The following is a 9,192-nucleotide window of genomic DNA, read 5'->3' on the forward strand; positions in this document are numbered from 1 at the left end:
CCGTAACCTTCGGCAGGGGCCCCGTACTCCTCCTCGTCATCATCGTCGTCATCATCATCATCCGACCCGGCGCGGAAGCGCTTCATCGGCGGGTACTCGTCGGAGGAGGTGTCCTCCTCCACTTCTTCCTCCTCATCGGAAGAGATGTCTTCGCCCCAGAGAGCATCATCGTCGTCCTCCTCCTCCGAGTCCCCATCAATGAGGAAATGAAGGTTGTCCTCCCCATCGGTCAGGGATTCGTCATCCTCCGACCGGACGGAGAAGTCCCGGATCCGCCTCGTCCCATCGCTCCGGGGCGCGTATGTCCTCCGGCGTCGACTCGCGGGAGGAGGAAGACCGGTAGGAAAGACCGGAGGAGGAAGAGGAGGAGGAGTCCATGGAGGAAGAAGGGTTTTTCGAGTACTACAGAGAAACAGAGGATGAGGAGGGGATGAAGAAGCAAACTGCTCGATGCGGTTAAATAAAAGGGGTATAGTGGAGATTTAATGCCATTACGGTTTCCGAGGAAGTGATGTTAAAGCTATCGAATCTTGCAGAGAAGTTGATAAGGCAAGGCATCATGATGAAGGATACTGTGACTTGCTCGCGTCCGCCACGACATGATCCGACGAAGAAAAAGCAGAGTGATTTTGGAATTGCCATTTCCAAAACCAGGGGGGCATGTGTTATCACCAGAATTTGACCGGATCAGAGGTGGGCCGCGATTAAGATGGGTTTGAAGAATATACATGGAAGATATACATGAATCGGCCTTGTATGCAAAGTTTGGGCTAGTTTGCCCGTGTATCTGTAAATATAGTAGGATACGTGTCGGTTAGATAGAATTTCGCTCGTGCACGGTTGGGATTATTCCCACGTTAGAAAGTCTACGGACTATAAATATGTATCTAGGGTTATTGAGAAAGACAACAATCACGTTCATCACAAACCAATCTAGGCGAATCGCCAACCCCTTGTTTCGAGGGTTTCTTCCGGTAAGATCATGCTGCTCTAGATCGCATCTTGCGATCTAGGCAAGCACACGTTTATTCGTCGATCATGCGTTGCTCGTACCGAAGCCTTGTTGATGGCGAGCAACGTAGTTATCATAGATGTGTTAGGGTTAGCATTGTTTCATCGTATCATATGCTTTCGTCCATGCAACCCTTAGATGCCTAGCCGCCCTTACACCTATCTTAGGTGTAAGGGCGGCACCTCGCTTGATCATTATTTAGTATATCCGATCCGTTATGATTGCTCCTTGTTCTTCAAGGATTAGTTTAATATCTCGCATAGTTAGGCCTTACAAACGGGTTGAAGGATCCAAAGGCACGTAGGGTGTAGTTTGCTAGGCCTAGATAAGATGTTCCGGGATCAACTTCATGTTGGTTTTTAGGCCTTATCTAGGGTCGGTTTATTATCACCGTGCGTGACCGCCGTGCTCAATCACGCGTAGGATGTTCCGATTATGTGGTGAAAACCCTAAATCGTAGTAGGTCGTTTTAGCTCTATATTGATCAAGCAGACCACCATGTGATCGTATACCTCATACGGATCATGGGTGGATCGGCTCCTTGAGCCGATTCACAGACAACCTCGAGAGCCGATCGAGGCTCGTATTTAATGTTTACGTGTATGCCATGCAGAAACTAAGCGAAGCAAATCCATCACCTTCCCCGACCAGGGTATAGGTCAGGTGGCACGCCCTTGCACCAGCATCGGACGTGCATGCCGAGTCTTTGCGGGCCGTCGCTCGAGGGACCAGGGCCAGCCGCAGTTCTGGGAGCCTCCCGGCTCTAATGTGTTGCCCGTCGCTGCTCGCCGGTGGGTTTCTGACCGCAACAGTCCCCCAAGCATTGAGGAGAAAATTTACTTTGATGGTGCTTTGCCTCCTATTTATGATGATTATAATGATAGTAGTCTTTTAGTACCACCTGTTATGGAGGATAAATTTGATTATGATTACAATATGCCTCCTATATTTGATGATGAGAATAATAATGATAGCTACTTTGTTGAATTTGCTCCCACTATTACTAATAAAATTGACTATGCTTATGTGGAGGGTAATGATACTTTTATGCATGTGAATAAAGATGTTTTATGTGATACTTATATTGTTGAGTTTGCTCATGATGCTACTGGATATTATTATGAGAGAGGAAAATATGGTTGTAGAAATTTTCATGTTACTAAAACACCTCTCTATGTGCTGAAAATTTTGAAGTTACACTTGTTCTATCTTCCTATGCTTGTTACTTTGCTCTTCATGAACTTGTTTATTTTCAAGATTCCTTTTCATAGGAAGCATGTTAGGCTTAAATGTGTTTTGAATTTGCCTCTTGATGCTCTCTTTTGCTCCAAATACTATCTCTTGCGAGTGCATCATTAAAACTGCTGAGCCCATCTTAATGGCTATAAAGAAAGAACTTCTTGGGAGATAACCCATGTGTTTATTTTGCTACAGTACTTTTATTTTGCATTTGTGTCTTGGAAGTTGTTACTACTGTAGCAACCTCTCCTTATCTTATTTTTGTTGCATTGTTGTGCCAAGTAAAGTCTTTGATAGTAAGGTTCATACTAGATTTGGATTATCACGCAGAAACAGTATTTCTTTGCTGTCACGAATCTGGGCCTAATTCTCCGTAGGTAACTCATAAAATTATGCCAATTTACGTGAGTGATCCTCAGATATGTACGCAACTTTCATTCAATTTGAGCATTTTCATTTGAGCAAGTCTGGTGCCTCAATAAAATTCGTCTTTACGGACTGTTCCGTTTTGACAGATTCTGCCTTTTATTTCGCATTGCCTCTTTTGCTATGTTGGATGGATTTCTTTATTTCATTAATGTACAGTAGCTGTGTGCAATGTCCAGAAGTGTTAAGAATGATTGTGTCACCTCTGAACATGTGAATTTTTAATTATGCACTAACCCTCTAATGAGTTTGTTTCGAGTTTGGTGTGGAGGAAGTTTTCAAGGGTCAAGAGAGGAGGATGATATACTATGATCAAGAAGAGTGAAGAGTTTAAGCTTGGGGATGCCCCCATGGTTCATCCTTGGATATTATAAGAAGACTCAAGCATCTAAGCTTGGGGATGCCCAAGGCATCCCCTTCTTCATCGACAACTTATCAGGTTATTTCTCTTGAAACTATATTTTTATTCAGTCACATCTTATGTACTTTGCTTGGAGCGTCTGTTTGTTTTTGTTTTTGTTTTTGTTTGAATAAATGCTTGTGTGGGAGAGAGACACGCTCCGCTGGTTCATATGAACACATGTGTTCTTAGCTTTTAATGTTCATGGCGAAGGTTGAAACTGCTTCGTTCATTGTTATATGGTTGGAAACGGAAAATGCTACATGTAGTAATTGGTAAAATGTCTTGGATAATTTGATACTTGGCAATTGTTGTGCTCATGTTTAAGCTCTTGCATCATATACTTTGCACCCATTAATGAAGAAATACATAGAGCTTGCTAAAATTTGGTTTGCATAATTGGTCTCTCTAAAGTCTAGATAATTTCTAGTATTGAGTTTTGAACAACAAAGAAGACGGTGTAGAGTCTTATAATGTTTACAATATGTCTTTTATGTGAGTTTTGCTGCACCGGTTCATCCTTGTGTTTGTTTCAAATAACCTTGCTAGCCTAATCCTTGTATCAAGAGGGAATACTTCTCATGCATCCAAAATCCTTGAGCCAACCACTATGCCATTTGTGTCCACCATACCTACCTACTACATGGTATTTCTCCGCCATTCCAAAGTGAATTGCTTGAGTGCTACAGTTAAATAATTCAAAATTTATCACCTCTGATTTGTGTCAATGTTTTATAGCTCATGAGGAAGTATATGGTGTTTATCTTTCATTCTTGTTGGGCAACTTTCACCAATGGACTAGTGGCTTCATCCGCTTATCCAATAATTTTGCAAAAAGAGTGCGCGGGGTTCCCGACCCCCAATTAATCAACCTTCATTAATAATTCTCTTCACATGTTTTGCTCCGATTCACCAGTAAGCAACTTAATTTTGCAAATAGACACTCCTTCATGGTATGTGAATGTTGGAAGGCACCTGAGGATTCGGTTAGCCATGGCTTGTGTAAGCAAAAGGTTGGGAGGAGTGTCATCCATAAATAAAACTAAAATACATGTGTAAACAAAAGAGAAGAGGGATGATCTACCTTGCCTGGTAGAGATAACGTCCTTCATGGGAGCCGCTCTTTGAAGGTTTGTCTGGCAAGGGGGTTAGAGTGCCCACTACCATTCGTTGACAACAACAAACACCTCTCAAAATTTTACTTTTATGCTCTCTTCATGTTTTCAAAACCAAAGCTCTAGCACAAATATAGCAGTCGATGCTTTCCTCTTTGAAGGGCCTTTCTTTTACTTTTATGTTGAGTCAGGTCACCTATCTCTCTCCACCTCAAGAAGCAAACACTTGTGTGAACTGTGCATTGATTCCTACATACTTGCATATTGCACTTGTTATATTGCTTTGCATTGACAACTATCCATGAGATATACATGTTACAAGTTGAAAGCAACCGCTGAAACTTAATCTTCCTTTGTGTTGCTTCAATACCTTTACTATGAATTTATTTCTTTATGAGTTAACTCGTATGCAAGACTTATTGATGCTTGTCTTGAAAGTACTATCCATGAAAAGTCTTTGCTTTATGATTCATTTGTTTACTCATGTCATTACCATTGTTTTGATCGCTGCATTCATTACATATGCTTACAATAGTATGATCAAGGTTATGATGGCATGTCACTCCAGAAATTATCATTGTTATCGTTTTCCTGCTCGGGACGAGCAGGAACTAAGCTTGGGGATGCTGATACGTCTCCGACGTATCGATAATTTCTTATGTTCCATGCCACATTATTGATGATATCTACATGTTTTATGCATACTTTATGTCATTATTATGCGTTTTCCGGAACTAACCTATTGACGAGATGCCGAAGGGCCAGTTGCTGTTTTCTGCTGTTTTTGGTTTCAGAAATCCTAGTAAGGAAATATTCTTGGAATCGGACGAAATCAATGCCCATCATCTTAGGATCACGCGAAGTTTCCAGAACACCCGAGAGAGGCCAGAGGAGGGCCACTGGGCCCCCAGATGACAGGCCGGCGCGGCCCTAGGGGGGCGCGCCCCCCTAGTGTGTCGTGGCCTCGTCGACCCTCCGACTCCGCCTCTTCGCCTATAAAAAGGTCCCTGACCTAAAAACCTCGACACGTTCGACGAAACCAGAGAAAACCTTCCAGAGCCGCCGCCATCGCGGAGCCAAGATCTGGGGGACAGGAGTCTCCGTTCCGGCACGCCGCCGGACGGGGAAGTGCCCCCGGAAGGCTTCTCCATCAACACCACCGCCATCTTCATCAACGCTGCTGTCTCCCATGAGGAGGGAGTAGTTCTCCATCGAGGCTCGGGGCTGTACCGGTAGCTATGTGGTTCATCTCTCTCCTATGTACTTCAATACAATAATCTCATGAGCTACCTTACATGATTCAGATTCATATGATGATGCTTGTAATCTAGATGTCATTATGCTAGTCAAGTGGGTTTTACTTATGTGATCTCTGGAGACTCCTTGTCCCACGTGTGTAAAGGTGACAGTGTGTGCACCGTGTGGGTCTCTTAGGCTATATTTCACAGAATACTTATTCACTGTTATGAATGGCATAGTGAAGTGCTTATTTATATCTTTTTATGATTGCAATGTGTTTTGTATCACAATATATCTGCGTGCTACTCTAGTGATGTTATTAAAGTAGTTTATTCCTCCTGCACGGTGTAATGATGACAGTGTGTGCATCGTGTAGTACTTGGCGTAGGCTATGATTGTGATCTCTTGTAGATTATGAAGTTAACTATTGCTATGATGGTATTGATGTGATCTATGCCTCCTTTCGTAGCGTGAAGGTGACAGTGTGTGCATGCTATGTTAGTACTTGGTTTGGTTATGTTGATCTGTCGTGCACTCTAAGGTTATTTAAATATGAACATTGAATATTGTGGAGCTTGTTAACTCCGGCATTGAGGGTTCGTGTAATCCTACACGGTTAGTGGTGTTCATCATCCAACAAGAGAGTGTAGAGTTTAGCATCTATCTATTTATTCTCGTTATGTGATCAATGTTGAGAGTGTCCACTAGTGAAAGTATGATCCCTAGGCCTTGTTCCTAAATATCGCTACCGCTGCTTGTTTATCGTTTCTATCGCATCCGTACTTCCCGCAATATTACTACCATCAACCGCACGCCAGCAAGCACTTTTCCGGCGCCGTTACTACTCGCTTATACTTATTCATACCACCTGTATTTCACTATCTCTTCGCCGAACTAGTGCACCTATTAGGTGTGTTGGGGACACAAGAGACTTCTTGCTTTGTGGTTGCAGGGTTGCATGAGAGGGATATCTTTGACCTCTTCCTCCCTGAGTTCGATAAACCTTGGGTGATCCACTTAAGGGAAACTTGCTGCTGTTCTACAAACCTCTGCTCTTGGAGGCCCAACACTGTCTACAAGAATAGAAGCACCCGTAGACATCACCACCCGTAGGCTGAACTTTGTCAGTAGCGTGTCCCAAAGAAAAGTTTTCATCGTGTCGTTGACATAACTAGCACCACTCTCCGCGTTCTTCGGCTTATGCCACTCTTGAATGCTGATCGGTACATGGTCCCTAACAAGAACTCCGGCTTGACTTGTAAATTTGCGGCAAAACTCTTTGGGATGCTCTGGTTCAGCATTAGCCTTGAATGCCGTGAGGGCTAACTCCGCCCTCGCCCTTTAGCAGTTGCGTCGGGCCTCGTTTTGATCTAACAGACTTGCTCGATGATCCAGAAGGCTAAAACAAAAAATTATTCGTTAATAAGTGCAATACATATAAATGAATGCATCTAGGGATGAACATAGACTAATTGATACATAAATATACACCTCGGCAGAGTTTGTGATGGACACTTCGTTGTCTCTTCTAATTTGTTCAGACTCAAGTCCCTCGCCGAAATCATTCAGAAAGTCTTGGAACTCGTTGTCATCTCCATCGGGTTCCGGACCACGGGCACTCTCATAGATCAATTTACGCACCGCTTCTCCCCCTCCTCATCTCGGACGAAGGTGCCGTCCTCCATACCTCAATGTCACTACAAAATTAAGAAAGCAATTGTATTTCATTCATCATGTCATGATCATATAACAGATTGCTAGATGGATAACAATTGAAATGAAGAAAACAAAAAAACCCTAACAGACCAGAAATCCTCTCACTTTGTAGAATTGAAGTTATGAATTATGCCATATTACTCAAATTAATTCAGATTTTAATTTTGTCCAAATTTTAGTTAATCAAAACCCCTCCATCGGCAACGAGGTGCTCCCCTCCATCGCAACGAGGTGCTCAAGGCACCCCGGACGGCAAGGACGGCACGGGCAAGCGGCGGTCTCGTTCCTGACCAAGCTCGTGAAGGTGGCGGCTGGCTTGGGCGTGACGGCGTCGGCCGTCTCCACGTCCCTGTACACGGTGGACGGCGGGCAGCGGGCGGTCATCTTCGACCGCTTCCAGGGCATGCTCCCCACTTCCTCACCTCCCTCGGCCTCGACTACGACGAGAAGGTGCGCGATGGCGACGGTGACGCAGGCGGTGCTGCTGCGGCTGCTGCAGGCGATGCACACGGACGAGCGGGTCACCGGGGAGCACCGCTCGCCGGCGCTGCAGGTCACCGCCGTCGTGCCCGCGCTCACCGCCTCCACCGCCGACTCCCTGCTCTGCCCCTCCAACGGCTTCCTCCTCCACCGGTGGTGTGCGTGTGTGCACCGCGCTCGAGGCTGGCATTCCGTCGAGCAGCTGGTGTGCAGCCTCCACTGGTGGTGTGCGGCGGCGTGGCGCGGATGGCGACGACCTCCAGCAGGGGAATGGCGGCGTGGCGCGTAGCGGCGGCGGCCACGGTCTCGCGCGGTGGCGGCACATCGGCGGCGGGCAACGGAGCCGGAGAAGGGGGGGATCAGGCGACGGGGGCGGCGCGCACACATACCTGCAGAGGCGCACGCGGAGAGGAGCGGGCGGCGGCCGACGGCGAGGATGCGACGGCGACGGCGAGGCTGCGACGGCGACGGTGAGGAGCGGCGCGGCGGGGTCTCTGTGCGTCGACGACGGCGACGGCGACGAGCGGCGCGGCGGGGTCTCTGTGCGTCGACGACGGCGACGGCGACGAGCGGCGCGGCGGGGTCTCTGTGCGTCGAGGAGAGGAAATGGGGAATTTGGGGAAATTTGGCCGCGGCTAAGTGTAATACAGGGGAAGACCCTTTCGTACCAACCGGTACGAAAGACCTTTCGTACCGGTTGGTGGTACCAACCGGTACCAAAGGGTTTTTTTTTGTTTTTTGTTTTCTTTTACTATTTTCTTTTCTTTTGCTGTTTCTTTTCTATTTCTTTTTTGTTTTCTGTTTCTTTTTTCTTTTCTGTTTCTTTTTCTTTTCTTTTATGTTTCTTTTCTTTTCTTTTTATTTTCTATTTCTTTTCTTTTCTATTTGTTTTGTATTTCTTTTTCTATTTCCGTTTGTTTTCTTTTCTATTTCTTTTCTATATCCTTTTTTATATTTCTTTTCTATTTCTTTTCTATTTATTTTTTCTTTTCTGTTTCTTCTTTCTTTTCTGTTTCTTTTTCTTTTCTTTTGTGTTTCTTTTCTTTTCTTTTTATTTTCTATTTCTTTTCTTTTCTATTTGTTTTCTATTTCTTTTTCTATTTTAGTTTGTTTTCTTTTCTATATCCTTTTCTTTTCTATTTCTTTTCTATATCCTTTCCCGGGAAAGAAATGGCGGGAATAAAATTTTATTATGATTGAACTCGAAATAAAAGTACATAGCTAAACTGAAAATTAAGATACAGTGCTAGATTTGACTGTTGGAGTCATTCAGTCATACTCGTGCCTAGCCCTATAGTAGTCGCCACTGTAGTCGTCGTAGTCGCCGTCATCATCGTCGCTGGCATCGGGGTCGCGGTAGTCGAACCTCGGTGGGAGAGCACGCGTGGCCTGGGATTGAGGGTAGCGCAGGCGGGGGCCATGGTAGGCCATGACACCCTGGAGAGTCCGGCCGCGCCACCACAGCCGACGGCCGGCCTCGTTGAAGTTCGAAGGAGGCGGGCCGCCCACCTCCTGCCTGGCAAGCGCCCTCTCACGCCGATTGATGAAGAAGCATTCCCAAGTCG

Source organism: Lolium rigidum, chromosome 7, assembly GCF_022539505.1.
Source record: "Lolium rigidum isolate FL_2022 chromosome 7, APGP_CSIRO_Lrig_0.1, whole genome shotgun sequence".
Taxonomy (NCBI): Eukaryota; Viridiplantae; Streptophyta; class Magnoliopsida; order Poales; family Poaceae; genus Lolium; species Lolium rigidum.